Here is a 16,832-nt window from a genome sequence, read left to right as displayed (position 1 = left end):
TAAATTTTTCTCCCCATTATCTATACGACTTTGTAGCTCTGTTCGTAATTCAGCTAGATATTTTGGCTGGCAAGGTGTCAGATCTTGTTTTATGTATATGTTTGAGTTTGAGTTTTGATTCAGTTTAGATTTATTTTTAAGAACAAAAAGGGCATCTTCACTGGACATCATAGTAACTTTCAGCGGCCTTGGTTTCATATCTTGGCGAGGAAAGCCAAGCCGGCGATGCGAAGCTATTTGTAAGTTAGGAGCTACCTGATTTAATATTTGTTGTGCATTAACTTCATCGGATTCTGTATTTTCTGGAACACCCATGAGCAAAACATTTTTTTCCCTTTGTTTTCTATCAGCCAGCTCTATAAGGATATTTTCGGGAGGAGAGGATTCTATTTTCTGGATTTTAATTTTTAGCTGTTCGTTTTCTCTTCTTAGAACCGCTATTTCCGAGATGCAAGCGTCAATTTTTGTCGACTGAGAATTTACTAAATTATGTAAGTCAGACATTCGAGTGTTACATGTTGCGATAGCGTTACTTAAATTAGCAAGCTGAGCCATAATTGCGTTGAAGTGCATTGTGCTAGCACCTGCTTCTGTGGTACAATTTTGACACTTCCATGTCAACAAGGTTGCAGGTGAAAAATTTAAGGGTTGAGGTTGAGCACAAACACCGTGCCATGTTGTTTTGCATCCAGAACATTCCAGTTTGCTACCATCTGTCAGTGTTATAATTTTATGGCATGCCTGACAATTTAAATCCATTATAGTAATATTAACCGTACTATTAAAGGTACCACTAATTACTTAAGTTTTTGTCTAAGGCAATACTCAAGTTTCAATTAAGTAGATCGCTGAAATGTAGATTGTATTTCTTGTTTAAAAATTGGGTTTTTCTCCTTACAGGTGTGTTTATAGTAAAAACTATTCAACTGTTCTAAGGCAATATTCTGGTTTCGATTGAGTAGAACGTTGAAATGTAAATTGTATTTCTTTTTTAAAAATTAAGTTTTTCTACTTACAGTTGTGTTTACAATAAAAACTGTTTAACTTTTAACTTATATTGGTTAAATTCACAAGCCACTATTAAACGATGTTACCTCTATGGCTGCTAGAACTAAAAAACTTAATCCAGAAATAAAAAATCCAGAAATACTTCTTGCCTCATCCAATCTGCATGCTCCTACAATCATACCTCACCAGCAGATCGTATCAGATAAAACTAGGGGAGGCCCTCACTACTCTACATCCCATCCACTCTGGCGTACCCCAAGGAAGTGTCCTTGGACCCACACTGTACCTCCTGTTCACAGCAGATATACCAACTTCAGATCGTACAACAATTGCAACATATGCTGATGATACTGTCCTAATGGCTTGCCACGAAAATCCGACCCAGCTTCACAGATACTACAAAATCACTTAAATAGACTTGAAATATGGTTTAAACTGTGGAGAGTCAAAGTTAATAGCTCCAAGTCAACACACATTACGTTTACACTAAGGAAGGGGATCAATTCAGCTGTAACCTTTAACAACACACCACTGCCAATAAGAAGTGACGTCAAATACTTGGGGATTTACCTAGACAGCCGCCTAACATGGCAAAAGCATATTTGGAATACACGACTGCAACTGGGACTCGTTTATAGAAATATGTACTGGTTCATGAATCAAAAATCACGTCTAAGTCTAGACAATAAACTTCTGATCTACAAAAGTGTACTGAAACCCATCTGGACGTATGGCATCAAAATCTGGGGAACTGCCAGTGAAACAAATTTACTCAAGATACAGCGCTTTCAATCAAAAGTTCTAAGGCAACTGTGCCAAGCTCCTTGGTACATTTCCAACGATAATATACATAGGGATCTCCAAGTCCAAACCGTCAAAGAAGAAATTGTTTCTCTGTGCTATAAGTACCACAATAAACCCCTCTGTGGCGCAGTGGTAAGAGCGCCTACCTTTGAAACGAAAGGTCGGGAGTTCGAATCCTACCAGGGGCAGAAATTTTTCATTTATTATAAATTAATAAATGAAAAATAGTTTCTGTCCTTGTGGGATCGGTACTCACCGGAGGGACCGCAGACGTTCGGAAACAATTAGCGTCTCTTTGCAAAGACAATGACGTCGACTTTGCAAAGTAACAAGACACTTACTCAACACACACACTACACATTACTTCCCTGACTTAGTAATAAGTTATACAATTACGTGGCTAAAGGTTCTAGTTCTAAACCAAAGCCAGAATCAGAGAAAAAAAAAAGTACCACAATAGACTACAGGTTCACCCAAACATATTGGTCACCATTCTGCTGACACCCCTACAGAACAGACACACTTGACCTCAACACTAACTAATCATTCCCACTTATTAATTACTATTGTATTACTATTCAAATTAATTCAATTAATTTATTAATAACTGTACTAATTCAATCATTATTGTACTCTTTTAGGTATTCACCACTGGGTCAATACTGACTCTGTCACATTTTTAAAACTTATATGTATTGTTTGCAATGATTGCAATAAAATGGATGTCAAAAAAAAAGGAATACTTGTTAGGGTTATTGGCTTTCTCCTATTTTATATAGTACTGGGGTAGGCAAATAAATGTTCAGAAGTATTGAAGATTTAAAGTAAGAAGTTTGTTTGAATGCATTTTTTCCATTATGTCTATAACTGAAAAGAGACATGATTGAAAAATTAACTATTAAAGGAAATATACGAAAGAATAGGGTAGTAATATCAGCGGAAATGAATTTCCTGGAAAAGCCAAGTTGTAGATGAGAAAACACATTGACCCTTGGTGGATCAATGTGTTATTTCGCATATACATAGATGTGTACATTGGAATGAAGACATTCAAATTAATAAATATAATATTTTGGACTAGAGTGCATCGAAAAAGACGAAAAAAAATATTTTTTTTTGCGATGGAAAAGTAATACCCCACAAAAGTTGCCCAATTAATTGCTAAGCATTTTGATAATTTTTTTCTAAATTGGAAAATATCTTCTGCCCCCCCAAGACAATTAAAAATTTTGAAAAAATGTTAACAGACGAAAAAAAATTTTATTTTGATACGAAAATGTAATAGCTCTAGCTATTTTAGTAAAAGCTATAGTAATAGCTATTTTAGTAAAATTGCGTTGATATAAAAAAATATTTTCTGCCCCCAACAACAATTAAAAATTAGAAAAAATACATTAATATGCGAATTTATTTTTTAAGGGAAATGTAATGCTTCATAAAAGTTGAATAGATAAATTTGGTTTAATTTGGAAAATATTTTCTGGTTTCACAAGGCAATTAAAAATTTTACTTAACGACGTTCTACACCTTCGTTGCGGGGTATGCCTCTCAGATGACAGGGGGGAAACTTATATGCAAGCGAAAGTTGGTAACAATGCATTTATAGCAGAATACTCAAATCATATGTTTCAGTATTGAATACTTTATAAAAATAAATTATAATAAATTACGGAATTTACGGAATAAATTACGGAATTAATTATAATAAATAAACTAAAAATAAATGGTACGGTAAACAATCCTCATTTTTTAATATGTTATTCCTTACAAAAAAAACTTTAATTAAAGCACAAATAATTAAAAATCGTGTATTTGGGTCAAAAGTTATTAACTTTTTAAGAATTCCCATAAGATCCCATGTTAAAACTTAACTTTGATCCTTAATAATAATTAAACGGCATGGTAAAACAATTTTTTAAAAATTAAGTCTTAGTTTTTTGAAGTAAACTGTAACATACTAAAATTTCATGCAAATCCTTAATTCTTTGCCGAAGGTGTAGAACGTCGTTAAGAAAAGTATACTCAAACATTATTTTTATAACAAAATAGCCTAACTTATTTGTCTCCCTGAAGTCATCCAAGTTTTTTAATAATAAATATAAAGCAAAGTACAAAATTACTATAATTTTAAAATAGTGCATCAGGTACATAAATATTACAAAAAATATGGTAAAAGCATTCTATTCGAAGATGTCTTCCGATTTAGCGTTAAAGTAAGGCATAGTTTTTCTGGAATCAATTCGCGTTTTTATAAATCCATCCCTCGAATACGATCCACAAACTGGTAGAAAAGCTTGCGTCACATGCTTGATACATTGTTCTAAACATTGTTTGTTGCAGTGATATTTCTCAATCTTAATGTTAAAGGGGTCTAAGTTAGGATTCTTAATAAAATCTCGCAGATTGTCACTCGAAAATCTAGAGCAGCGATACTTAACCTTTTTCTTTCCTGGGCCACATAGTAGCTATTGCTACAGCTTGCGGGCCGCAATCAAGATGAAGTAGTATACAGTGTGTTTCATTGGGAAAAGGAAATACTTGAATGGTGAATAGAGGTAAATGAGGCGGTTCTAGACATACTAAATTTATTGCTCCACCAACTTTATAACCGAGTTACAGGGTGTTTTATCGATTTTGCCCATTTCTTTCTGGACCCATAACTTAAGAACCACCTTGTGTATTTTTTTGATATTTGGTACACAAATGTCGCATTTAGAATCCAAACCACCCAACTACTAATCACAAGAAAAATCCAGGTCCGGATTAAACAAAATTTTAAATCCATTGTGACCTTGAAACAACATCCTGTATATTGAAATTTTCAAAACCCGTTTGCACATTTGAAAAGAGCTTTAATGGAGATTCCATTTTGCGCAGACAACTCAATGATTTCTGAAATTGTGTCGAAATTTTTAAGAACTCATACTTTCAAAACAAAAATTTCGATATATTTATTTCAAAATTAATGTCATTAAATTGTCTGCGCAAAAAATTGAAGCGAGCAATTAAATTTATTTTTTATGCTCTTTTTAAATATGCAGACGAATTTTAAAAATTTTAATATACAGGGTGTTCTTTCAAGGTCACAATTATTCAAAAATATTTTTTGTTAACCCGCACCTGAATTTTTTTGTGATTACTAAATTGGTCGTTACAATGTAGTAAATAAGTATTGATTATTTTTAAAAAAAGTATTTGTTCATTACCTTTATTAATTTATTATTAAAAGTTAATAATACCTTGCTTTTTAATTAGAGTTCTTAAAAATTTCAATATAATTTAAAATTAAAGTAATTAAATTGTCTGCCTCACTCCCAAAGACGCCTCAAACACATCGGCACACTATCAAACAATTAGAGAAAACACGTGAAATTTGACAAATAATTTGATCACAGGGCCCTTTTGTTAGCCTTCGGGCCGCATAAAAAACGCTAGAGGGCCGCATGCGGCCCGGGGCCGCAGGTTGAGTATCACTGATCTAGAGAATATAATGTGGTTCTGTAAGATGATATTCTTGCTAGTTAATTAACTCAAAGTAGTCGTTTGAATCAAAATTTTTATAGGAGAAAGTTTGATGACCCTCACGTTTTTTGATTTGATCACTGGTAAACTTTTTTTGATGTCCAAGAGGAAGATCATTTGAATGTCGCAGATATACAAAACACTGAAGCGGTTTTTTAAGATGTTCTTCTAACAGTCTTATTACATCAACCTAACGCGAATATTTACGACTATTCCGTCACATGCAATAGCTGGATTTGGTACTTTCTGATGTACCAGACAGCGGAAACATATATCCGAAATATTTCCACCCTGGCTCATGCACAAGTGTTAGGTGTTCTTCCACGACCGAAAAAACTTGATACCTTTTTTTACTTGAGCTAAAGTTTTGTCTTTGCGTGGGTACCTTTCTTCTTTTACCGTTGTTCTCTCTGAATATATTTGTTTTTGTTTTCCCTATCAATCGAGCTTATCACCATTTTTCTGGAACCTCTTTGATTTACTAGAAATTCGCATAAAATTCGTTTAGAAAAAAAATTAAAAATACTAATATGCTGAAAAATAACAGTAGCAACTTTTTCACGCTATTAGATATAACATTCCGGAAATAACTTTTATTTTTTCGATGCACCCTTTTGGAGAGTACCTACACTTAATACACAAAAGATGCTTAATCTTTTAAAATCCGCTACATCACTTAGAAATATAAAATATGTACATTTAAGTAAGTATTTTCTAATGTAATTTTCTAAATAAGTATTGCAGACTTTAAGTGGTTTTAATACATGAAAAAATAATGACAGATTTTTCTATAAAAACATATGTGTGCAAATGCTTCATTTCCGAAATACAGGGTGTTTAAATATTTATTTCAGACTGCCAATTTATTTATTGCTCCAAAACCGGTCGAGCAATGAAAATTTTATTGCTGACATACAAATAAGAATTTTGTATTAATCATTGGCGCGCATACGAATGATGGTCTGAATTTTTCTAAAGAAAAAAATAGTACGCCACTAAGACCTTTTAAATAAAAAATTATTTTTCAATTCGACGTTTAATTTATTATAACAAACCTGCCTTGTCTTCTTTTCATATATGGTGCACCGTTTTTATGTAAAAAATAAAAATGGCGCGTATGTTTCATTTCAAATAGATTATCAAGAACTATCTAATATAATAATACTAAACTAGAACAACAACATAAAATAACACTAATAAGATTTCAACTAGCTCCAAAGCTAGTTTTACTACATTTGTTGTATCTTATTTGCACGTAATTGAAATCTTATGACCTAATGCTATTTTCTCTTAATATTCTAGTTTATTATTTTTGTAATAGATAGTTCCTGATAATATATTAATGAAATGAAAAATACGTGCTGAGATGTTTATTATGTGACACGTGGCATGTGTGCTCCCGCGTCGCATAAGAGTCGCCTAGGCAGCGTTTGGTACATTAAACTATGTAGGTTGTACGAATTTTATACATAAGAAATGTTTTTAGAATAAGAAACTTTTAATGAATTTAAATATAAATAAAGTTTACAAATTGTACATGTTATGTATCTGAATGTTGAATGAAGAATGTCTTCGGCTGATGTCCTCTCGGAGTGCTAGGGGTTGGCAGCTGTCGGTACCAGGTACGAGCCGGTACGGCCGCGAGGGGGTGAAGAGATGATTTACCGTTGCATCTTAAATATTTGTATGCATCTTAAATATTTGTACTACGGGGGTGATCGAACAGTTAAACATACCGGCCCCCTTGACAGCTGGTAGGCTTCAACAAGCAACTAATGATTGGGAAGATCCTCTGGAAGTACACAGATCTTCATGGCGGGTCGTTTGTATACGGCGGAGCCAGTTCTAATGGTAACAGCTCTGACTATACCATCAACACCAGGATGAATGAGTTCAATTATGCCAATTTTCCATTTCATTGGCGGGATTCCATCTTGTTTAACCAAGACGAGGAGTCCAGGTTTCAAAATTGTGGGGTAGGTCTTTTTCCATTTAGACCGTTGCTGGAGTTCGGAAATATATTCCCTTGACCATCGCTTCCAGAAACTTTGGATGATTCTTTGAAGACGTTGAAACTTGCTGAGCGAATTTTCTTTGAATGTAGAATAGTCATGGTCAGGTAAAGCAGTAATGCGTTCTCCAATTAGGAAATGTGCAGGTGTCAAAGACTGTGGATCATTGGGATCATTGGAAATCTGGGATAAAGGTCGGGAATTTAAACACGCTTCGACTTGATGAAGAACAGTTACGAAATCTTCGTAAGAAAGTGGGATTTGACCGAGTACCCTCTTTAAATGAAATTTAGTGGATTTGACTCCCGCTTCCCAGATACCACCAAAGTGAGGAGCATGAGGAGGTATAAAATGCCATTTGACATTTTCAGAATTTAAAATAGATTTGACTTCATTTTCACTCGTGCGTAGAAACTTATAAATCTCATTTTTAGCGCCAAAAAAGTTGGTGCCATGATCAGAATATATATTTGCGCTTAAACCTCTTCTAGCGAAAAATCTACGAAGAGTAGCAATAACCCACATAACAATTTCATGTTCTTAGTAGATTCATAGAACATACTTTTCAGAAAAAGTATATACTGAGAATGTGCGTAATTACCATTGCGAATGTGCAGAGCAGATACTGAGTATATACTACATTACAGTACTTAAACGTTCTATGTATATACTTAGAATGTACTACCGCACTTCTTTTCAGTATATACCAAGAATGTTCTTTTTAGAACATTCCAAGGACGTGCTATAAACCTTCTATGTGTATACTTAGAACATACTACCGCACATCTTTTTAGTTTATACCAAGAAGGTACTTTTTAGAATATTCCAAGTAAGTGCTATAAACCTTCTATTTATATACTAAGAACGTACTACCGCACATCTTTGTATGGGAAGAATATTATATTTTTAAGAATATTCTAAGAAAGTGCTATCAAGTGCTATATTGCTTAGAAGTATGTTTTCAGTTTTCAGCATCACCTAATCTCATCTTAGGTTCTACTGGTTCTACCAAATATCTATTTACATATTTTAATTGCAAATGAGAATGTAGTTAGTACCTACATTCTACAATATTACTTAAAAAGTAAGTACATATTTATAAATTTTAGTTATTTATATAAATCATTATATAATATTTAGCTAAACTAAACTATGCATAATAAGTAACTAAAATTTATATAATACTTATATGTACTTACCTATTTAAGTAATATTGAGTTATCAAAATAGATTATATGTATTTTGAAGCACCGCAAACAAAATAAACAGATTATGTATGTTCTTTAGTCCTAGTCCTACTACTACATCATTCGCCTTCATCCTTAACACTGCATCTGCATAGATCCATAGATGATACAAATAATGAAATAATGCCTGTTTTCTTTTTCATATTTTACGGTTTTTTCCTATCCCTGATCCATTCAGGTAATAAGAATAGAAATGGTCAGAATATGATGGGGGGAGGGGGGGGGGGGGGGGTTATGAATGTATTGTGGAATAACAAAATCGGTGTTGCCAAACGGAGAGAAATTTCCCTTTTTGCGGGAATTTTCAACATAAAAGGTGATAAAGGGAAAAAGTTAACTCAAAAGGGAATTATTGTTCCAGTCCAAATTGTAAAATATTAAGAAAAAATCAAAATATTTGAAAATAATTCAACATATCTTCTCAGATTTTGTAAACAGGAGGGAAGTTTTTTTTATAAAAGTGGGAATTTTTAAGGTAAGTTGACGGAAAAAGCTTATTCGACGGTTGGCAACGCCAAAGCCTCTGGTTGCTTTGGTTGTGCAGTTTGGCACGTTTTGGTTCTGCGAAATGGCCTATTGAATTGAATGTACCTAAATTCAAATTCCAAGGATGTAAAAATACTAATGATTCATGATAAACTCGAAATGGTAAAGTCATTTCAATTATGAAAACGAATTTTTAATAGTATCTATGTAAACGTTAATACAATTAATGTTTAAACTTTTTTACCCTACAACAATTTTGAAATGAAATTCGTCCAATACTACCTACATACATAAATTTTATTAATTATGTATTCTAAAAAATAACGAACTTGATAATCTATAAGGCTAATATTATACTTCCTATACATACAAATTATTTTTAAGATATTTTAAAAGTATCTACTTATAAGTATGTGTTAAGAATGTACTTATAAGTATGTGTTAAGAATATTCGATAAAGGTATATTCTAAGAATAAACCTTTACGAATATTCCGAGATCCTACGTACACGAATATACTTAGTATATTCGGTACGAGAATATACTCTGAAGTATATGCAAAGAACATGAAATTTAGAATGTTTTTTAAGGTAGATGCTATGCTTGTACTACACATATACTAAAAAGAATATACTCCGACGAATGTTGGTAGTATATGCTTAGAACATGATGCGAACATCATTGTTATGTGGGAAGAGCGTCTGTAGTAAGACTGCTTACAAGTTCCAAATGCATCGCTCTCGTTGAGAGACACACAAGAACACACACGTAAGCTTTAATTGTTTTGTAATTTCTAGTTTGTCGATCCTTTGATAAAAAGGGTCCGCAAAAATCTGTACCTGTATTATAGAAAGGCCGTTGAGGCGTTACTCGATGCTCTGGTAAATCTCCCATCAAATTTGGAGTGGGAGAAGCACTAAAGCGAAAACAAGTTAAGCATTGCCTCACAACTTGTTTGATTAAGTTTCTGCCAGAAGTAGGCCAAAACCGTTCTCGTATTGAGGCTAGTAATAGTTGTGGCCCTGCATGAAGAAGGCGCAAATGTTCTTGATTTACAATTAATTTAGAAAGTACATGTTTACCGGGTATTATTGCAGGATGTTTCTTTTGAAAATCAAATTTGGAATGTTTAAGTCTGCCACCAACTCTAATTATGCCCTTGTCATCTAAAAATGGGGCTAATCGTAAAATCTTACTTTTAGAGTTAATAGGTTTAGATTTTGATAAGTCAAGATATTCGTTCGGAAATTCTTGCCTTTGAACAATGCTAATAAGAGTATTTAGAGCATGATTAAGTTCTTGAGCATCAAGTGCTCCGGATTTTCTATTTGCCTTAGGTACACGGCAATTATCAAAGAATCGATAACAATAAGCAGTGACTCGTTGAAGCTTGTTAAGACTAGAGAATCTGTTGATAAGATCTAGTCCTTCAGTAACTGTAGACTGAAAGGAAATTAATTTTTCTTTGCGCCTCTCAGGTAGATCAGAATTACCTATAGTGTTTGAAACACCAGTGGGCCATTGTTCTTCAGGATACAGCAACCACTTAGGGCCATTCCACCATAGAGAATGATCAATTAAAGACGTAGGGCTAAGACTCCGAGAGAGCAAGTCTGCTGGATTTTCATGAGTATTGACGTATCTCCAAGAATCCGAATTTGTTAATGATTGTATTTGTGTCACTCTATTAGCGACAAAAATTTTCCATTGAGTAGAAGGAGATTTGATCCATGATAAGACTATAGTTGAGTCACACCAGTAGAAGATTTGAGTAATAGAAAGATCTAAAGAGATTATTACCTTTTGAGTCAACTCTGCCAGCAACAAGGCTGCGCACAATTCGAGCCTAGGAATCGTAATTGTTTTGAGGGGAGCCACTCTTGTTTTAGAGCAAAGTAAGTGGCAATGATAAGTACCCTCTGAATCTAAGGATCGAATGTATATACAAGCACCGTATGCCATTTCACTGGCGTCAGAGAAGCCATGGATTTCTAATAGAAGTGGATTGCTAGGTAGAACATGCCTAGGTATTTTTAATGTATTTAAATCTTGAAGTTGATTATGGAATTTAATCCAGCTGGTATAAAGGTCTTGTGGGATTGATTCATCCCAATCAAGTTTGTGTTGCCACAATTTTTGAATAATGCATTTTGCTATGATTATTGCAGGTTGAACTAATCCTAATGGGTCGAATATTTGAGAGACACAAGATAGTATTTTTCGTTTTGTTGGACATGAATTGTAAGGAGATTTTATTGAAAATTGTAGTGTGTCAGATTGAGAGTTCCAGAGAAGACCTAAAGTTTTGTTATTGCAATCCTCACCGAAATTTAATATGATATTATCTCCTTCAGATTGTTCACAAAGTACTTCTGGTGCATTGCACATGAATTTACGGAGTGGAAAGCCACCAGAAATATGAATTTCAGAAAGCTTTTGTTTAAGATATATTGCCTCATCAACTGATGAACACCCTGTGCAAAGATCATCAACGTAAAAGTCCTTTGCGATTATTCTGCTAATGTCTGGATGTGTATCTTTACATTGTATTGACAGTTCCTTTAAGCATCTCGTAGACAGAAAGGCTGCAGGTGCTGTGCCGTATGTAAGTGTATTTAATTGATACGTGTGTATTTCTGATTCAGGATTAGACCTCCAAAGAATAAGTTGTAGCGAGCGTTGTGATGAATCTACCAATACTTGCCGGTACATTTTAGTTATGTCTCCGGTCAGCATAATATTATGTTTTCTTGCCCGTAAAACTATAGAAAATAGATCATCTTGAATAGTTGGACCGGCTACTAAAATGTCATTAAGTGATAAGCCACTAGTTGTTGTAGCTGATCCATTGAAAACGACTCTTAACTTAGTAGTAGTACTTGACTCCTTTACCACGCCGTGGTGGGGTAAATAATAGCAAGGTTTATCTGATAATTCAGAGTCATTTATCTTGCTCATGTGACCAAGGGCTTCGTATTCGCTTAAGAAATCTGTATAGTTAGACTTTAGTTCAGGATTTCTTTGTAATCGTTTCTCTAAATTGAATAAGAATTTGGTTGCTACTTCCTTTGAATCGCCAAGAGAGCAAACCGGTTTCTGAAACGGTAGTTGGACGATAAATTGACCCAACGAGTTTCTAATTGTAGTAGTTTTGAAGAGTTCTTCACAGAGAATGTCATCTGAAGATGAGGATTTAGGAACATTGATTTCTTCAATTTCCCAGAATTTAGCTATTTGTGAATGAATAGCCTGATCAGAAGTGCTTAGATTGCATAAGATAGAAATGTTAGAAGGTTGTATGAACTGGGGTGAATGTATAGTACCCGAGACGATCCAACCAAATTGAGTTTTTTGCAATGTAGGCAAATGCTTGCCAAGTTTTACCTGACCTACCATGAGCAGATCCCAGAAGTTATCAGCACCAATCAAAATGTCGATTGGACCGGGTTCATTGAATGTTGGGTCTGCTAGTATCAGATTATGAGGAATTTTTAGGCTTGACGTATTAATAAAGTTTGAGGGTATTCTGCTTGTGATTTTAGGAATAACTAAACATTTGAAACTTGTTTTAAACGGAACTTGACGTGCTTGAACCGACACAACAGTTTGTTTTAGAATATTTGTGGTTTTTTGCCCAACCCCTGTAATAGAACATTGTATTGGAGTTGTATTTACGTTTAACTTGTTACACATTTCCTCAGAGATAAAACTTGACTCACTGCCGCTATCAAGAAGTATACGACAAGAAAATACATTACCATGATTATCAAAAATGTCTACCAGGGCAGTTGACAATAAAACAATGCTTGGGGAATTATTACCTGCAATTAAACAATTTGAGCTAATTTCAGGAGAATCAGAAGTTTCAGTGGAATGGTTAGAATTAAAATTGGAGTTATGATTATTTTGCGAGGTATTTCTTCTAGATGTATCAGGATTATTCGAGTTGAAATTTTGATTGTTATCTTGATTATTGACACCAAAGTGTCACATTTTCGACAATGCATAGACCGACACTGGTTAGTTGAATGATTATTTCGCAGACAATTGACACAAAGTTTCAATTTTTTGACCTCAGCTAGTCTAGACCTTGGACTTAACTCGATAAATGATTTACAGTTATAAATTGTATGCTCTTTATTGCAAAAATAACAAGTTGGAGAATTACTTGAAAAAAGGCTTTTTACATTTTGTTTGACTTTATTACCTTGAATATTTAAAGTTTCCAAAATTCTGCATTTTTCAGAGAGAAAATTGCAAAATATTTCTCTAGTTACCTTGTCATGTTTGGCGTATTCACTCTCCCATTCACGACGAGTTGTTGAGTCCAGCTTTATGGAGAATAAGTGAATTATCAATGCGTCCCAGGAATCTACAGGTTCTTCTAGGACTTTTAAGGCCCTTAAATGCCGATTCATGTCATCTAGAATGTTTCTTAATTCTACATGGCATTCTTTTGTAGCAGGTTTTGTCTCGAATAAGGCTTTTATATGGTTCTTTTTTAATAGAGGTTTATTTTCATAGCGTTGAACTAGTAGATTCCATGCGACACTGTAATTATTTGCTGATATTTCAAGCGATTTCAATAAATCCGCTGCTTGACCTTTTAACGATAAGCGCGAGTAATGGAATTTATTGATATCAGGTATGGATTTGTCATTATGAATTAATGCTTGAAAGGTATCTTTATAGAACAAGAATTGATCGAAACTCCCATCGAAATACGGTAAACTTATGGAAGGCAGCTTAACGTGGTGTGTTGGTGCATTAGAACTATTAGGATTGCTAGAGATTGATGCATTTGCTACCTGTTGATCAGTAGACTTATTTAAGATTGCTTGACCCTCAGAAACGATACTAAAATAGCTATCTTCAAATTCTAGACGCTCGTTTTGATTTGCTACATCATTGCTAGTCTCTAAACATTCTATTTGAATCTGAATGTCATCGAAAGCTTGAAAAAGAGGTTCAATTTTTGATAGTCTAATTTCAAGCTGAGCAAAATCAGGATTATTTTTTGATTTTTCTTTATCTAGATAGGTTTTGAATTTTGTTATTTGAGATTTACAATTTCCACGCGTAATGTGGAGCCTTTTGAGCTCAGAAGCAAGCTCATCGTTTTTTTGGGATGGAACATTTTGTTCCTGCGACATTTTGAATAATAATAGTGTTAATAAAAGTGTTATGTACTGTTAAATGTAAACCTACCTTAATATGTGTAAATGTAAATAACAAAAATGTAGAATGTGATGTAAAATGACAAGAATAAGCCCGTAAGTAGACAACGTAAGGTTTAAAATGGTTTAAATGCTTGTTATAATCGATAGAATTAAAAAAAGGCTAAATATAAGAAGTGACGCAATATAATGTAAGTATGAGTTTAAAATAATGTGAAAAATGTATGTAAATTCAGAAAGAAATAATGTTATATTTTATAAAAGTAATGAAAGGTTTGAGAAAGAATAAAGTGAATAAATCAAGTCGAAACGAGGATAAAATCGTAAAGGAATTGGTAGAATAGAATATAGAACGCTTACACTGACCTTTTGATTCTCGTTCCGGATGATCTGCTTCTCGTCTGCTTATCGTCGAAAAATGCGGCCTGGATTGTCACAGCGATTTTTCGGAATTTTGCACAATAACTAACTAATAATTATAATTGCACTGATTAATGATGGCTTGAAGGACCAATTTAATTATGTACGAATTTTATACATAAGAAATGTTTTTAGAATAAGAAACTTTTAATGAATTTAAATATAAATAAAGTTTACAAATTGTACATGTTATGTATCTGAATGTTGAATGAAGAATGTCTTCGGCTGATGTCCTCTCGGAGTGCTAGGGGTTGGCAGCTGTCGGTACCAGGTACGAGCCGGTACGGCCGCGAGGGGTGAAGAGATGATTTACCGTTGCATCTTAAATATTTGTATGCATCTTAAATATTTGTACTACGGGGGTGATCGAACAGTTAAACAAGGTATTTAAATCTGCTTTACCCATATTAGACCAGTAAGGATATGTGAAAAAACGTCTATTTTTGGATGTGAGAGATTTCGGATTTTGTCAGATAAAGTTAGGTGACACTTTCAGTAATAATAATTGACTTATGCTCCTTCTCAAATATGCCCGGAACATTAATAAAAAAATTAAAATATTTAAAAATTTCGAAAAACGTCGATTTTTTTCTAGTTTCTTTGCTTATAACTTTAAAATGATTCGTCTTGGAACAAAGTCGTACAGAAATAAAACAAAGATAATTGAATTTTGTATGATATACGCCTGGTCAAAAATGTCTTAACGTATTACCTTTTCTGCAATATAGCAATAAAAACAAAATAAGGGGGCAAAATAAGCCTGTTGTTATTCAATGTTTTTGACCACTTTGGTGGCACTTAGAGCCTTAGTAACTCGCTTAAAAAATTCATTGTAACATACTTAAACCGTGTACCAAATTTCATTAAAATCTACGTAATAGATTTTGCATAATAAATTTGCAATCTAAATGTTTTTAAAAAAGTTCAAATTTTTTAACATCTTTCTGAACAAAAAGTAGACCATTTAGAAGTTATCAAATTTTTTTACATATAAATAGGTGCTCTACCTATCTAATACACTTTACAGAATTAAAATCGGATTATTTAAGGGGCCTCAGCAATGTTTTAAACTTATAAACAATTTTTTGGCTTATAAACAAACAGCTTTGTTTAATAATAAAAAAAATAATTTTTAGCAATGCAAATAATTAAAATTTAATTTGACTTACACTTTCAAACACTGTCAGCAGAATTGCTATTTTATTTTTAATCAAAGGTTATTCGAGTTCAAAAATTTAAATTTTTCGGTTTTTTCAAAGTTCCACTGCGTTTATCTCGAAAACTATGCATCCTCCGAAAAAACTTGTAGGAACATTTTTTGCTTAGAATTACGCAAGAAATACAAAAAAAATGTTTTATCTTGCGAAAAATCGATGTTATGTAATTCCTCAAGTTCTTTGTTTATAACAATCTTATCGATATCCGGATCAATTGTTACCCAAAAAAATCGTGTTCTACGGTTCAAAAAATACATAAAAATCTTGGGTAAGTCCATCAATAAAGGAGCCCGTAGCACCCCCTCCTGGCCACAGCACTAATTTTTTTAGAAGCCAAAAAATTGTTTATAACTTTAAACCATTGCTGAGGCTGCTTAAATAATCCGATTTCAATTCTGTAAAGTGGCATTAGATAGGTGGAGTACTTCTTTATATGTAAAAAAAAATTAACAAATCTTTGTATGTTCCAGTTTTTGTTGTGGAAGATTTTTAAAAATGTAAATATTTAAAAAAAAAGTTTAGATTGCAAAATTATTATTCAGAATCTAGTAAGTGAATTTTATTGAAATTTGGTATACAGTTTTAGCACATTACAAAAATTCTTTAAGCGAATTAGGAAGGTTCCAAGTGTAACTTGAGCGATGGAAAGTCATTGAATAAAGGCAGGCTTGTTTTGCCCCCTTATTTTATATTTATTGCTATTTTGCAGCTAGGGTGATAAATTAAGACGTTTTTAGCCAATCACATCTGATATTAAATTTAATTATCTTTGTTTTATTCCCACACGACTTTGTTCCAAAATGAATTGTTTTAAAGTTATAAGCAAAAAAATAGAAAAAAAACGAAATTTTTTGAAATTTTTAAATATTTTATTTTTTTTTATTAATGTTCCGGGCATATTTGAGAAGGAGCATAAATCAATTATTATTAAAGACGTTAT

Source organism: Diabrotica virgifera, chromosome 1 (assembly GCF_917563875.1).
Source record: "Diabrotica virgifera virgifera chromosome 1, PGI_DIABVI_V3a".
Taxonomy (NCBI): domain Eukaryota; kingdom Metazoa; phylum Arthropoda; class Insecta; order Coleoptera; family Chrysomelidae; genus Diabrotica; species Diabrotica virgifera.
Note: the sequence above shows the minus strand (reverse complement) of the source record.